This window comes from Lactuca saligna, chromosome 6 (genome assembly GCF_052625555.1).
Source record: "Lactuca saligna cultivar CGN05327 chromosome 6, ASM5262555v1, whole genome shotgun sequence".
NCBI classification, from domain to species: Eukaryota; Viridiplantae; Streptophyta; class Magnoliopsida; order Asterales; family Asteraceae; genus Lactuca; species Lactuca saligna.
In genome coordinates this window covers 68,332,110-68,334,348 of record NC_136422.1, presented here as the reverse complement: position 1 = coordinate 68,334,348, position 2,239 = coordinate 68,332,110, and positions in this window count along the sequence as shown.

The window sequence follows — 2,239 nt, the reverse complement described above, 5'->3', positions numbered from 1 at the left end:
TGGGGAATCCTTGAATATAAAGTGGGGATAGGGATAGGGATGGGGATGGGGATACCCTTAGACTCTGACCCTGGACCCAACTCCAATATATGTATATTAATATATACAATAATACAAAACATATATTTATAGTATACTTTATAATATCTAAAGGTTTATCCAAATAACCAAACTTGTTAGTCATTACTTAGTTGAAATTGTACTTTTCCTTCTTTTATCTAATTTAACCTCATGTATATTTTTTCCTTATTGTTTTATCTATTTTATCTCAAATATCACCCTGATATTTTTTTCTATTTGAATTTTCATGTATGTATTTAAATTTGTAGAAAATTTGTTTATAGTTTTTATGCAATCTATGAATATTTTTTATGCTTTTTTAAAATCTTTAAATTTATGTAGGTAAATTTGAAATTTAGAGTTTTACCTTACGTTAAAGGTGTCTTATTAAAAGAGAAAAAGAAATCCCCGATTCCCCGCTGGGGATCCACGACCATTCGTTTATATCACAAGTCGTGAATGGATGTGATACTTGTGTAAATTTATCATATTAAAAAATCAATTTACTACAAGTAAAATTGCAAAACAGTTTTAAACAAGTTTCGTTATCTTCAGCTGAGCATCACGTTCTTGATTGAAACAAGAATGACAGTGGGGGCATCTTTGAGTCCTAAACGTGATAACATGATATAATCTTTGTATAGCAACTCCTCAAAACCACTTTCGTATATGCTTATACAATTAAATCTGCATAGGGGCAAATTATCAAAAAACTTCAGAATATAATTTTCCAAATGTGATACCCATCTGTAAGGATGAATTGGGGGTTAGGAAAATCATGAGCTTGTGTGCTTTATATTACCCTTGAAAAGGCATAGGCAGAGAAACACAGACATGAGACTGAGCCTAGTTGAGTTCGAAAGGGTAGTAACCAGAAAACAAAATGATGACAACGTGGGTTCACTATAATTTTTATTCTATATAAAAGACAAAACTATGAATGTGTAATAATATCATTAAGAAAAATAATTATCCTATAAGATACATTAACAACTGCATCTTTGTTGTGGCCTTGCTTCCTTATGTGCAAAGACATGAGATTGTGAAACCAATTTCGGATATATCCTCGGTGGAAGAATGATGCCCACTAGCTTTGTGATGCACTTAGCAATCGTGAAACCTGTGATGACATTATTAAATGCGAAAGACAAAAAAAAAAATGTAGAAGTTTGTTTAATTTATCAAGAAATAAGGAAGAGTGAAACTATAACTACCTTCTTACATAATGTCCGGACCTCATGACATAGTGTAAATGATAGTTTTAGTCCGTTCACAACATTTTCAATTGTAAGGTATTTATTGTTATGTATGTAGGGAAACAAATAAAGCATAAGAAAATTCACTTAACCTTTTTTTTACATCAATCAAACCTACGTATATAAGGTTTTTCTACTAGTCATAACCGTGCTTTTGCAATGAAATCAGGCATGTCTGGTAAAGTATCAAAGTATCGATGCATACTTAAATGCAAACATCTCCGAGGTTACATTTTTCTAAATTAGTTTGCACAAGTCAGATTTGGAACTTGTGTAAGTATTCGAGCAGAAAGTGCTTTTGTTGGTGACTCTTAATAAGCACTTCATGTTCTTTCTCTTTATTCTTTGGAGTCCTCTGTTGTTTTGCTCGTTTTGTTGGCCATGTCAGTTGGGTTAGGCGGAAATCAGTTCACATAGTAAAGAAGATCCTGGTAGAGAAAGACAAAGATTTTTAGATAAAACTATCTTACCGATGCCAATAAATACTCTTAGTAAGTTGATATACTAGTAGGGATCATGCACGTTACTCTTGCTAGATCACCAAGTTGCTGGAGGACAGTAGCAGTTAAAACTGCAGTGCACTTTGAACATGAAAATAAAGTTCCTACTACTACCATTCAATGTCTTATGGGCCTTTTGTAGTTGTTTTTCGGCCAACAATGGAAATCTTGTTTCAGTGCCCATCTTTCCTGAATAAAAAAAAAATAATAAGATTATTGAAATTATAATTGGATGCCTGTTGACTTCATTACCGACATTATATGCCAAACATGGATACAGAAAACCAAAAAAAAAAAAAAAAATTTATAAGAAATAAAAACACCTGGATCCAATCCAATTGAAAACTAAAGCCGGGTGAGATTTATGTTGGAGAAAATTTTGGATAAACAAGAAGATGGTTTAAACATGTAAAAGTTTCAACA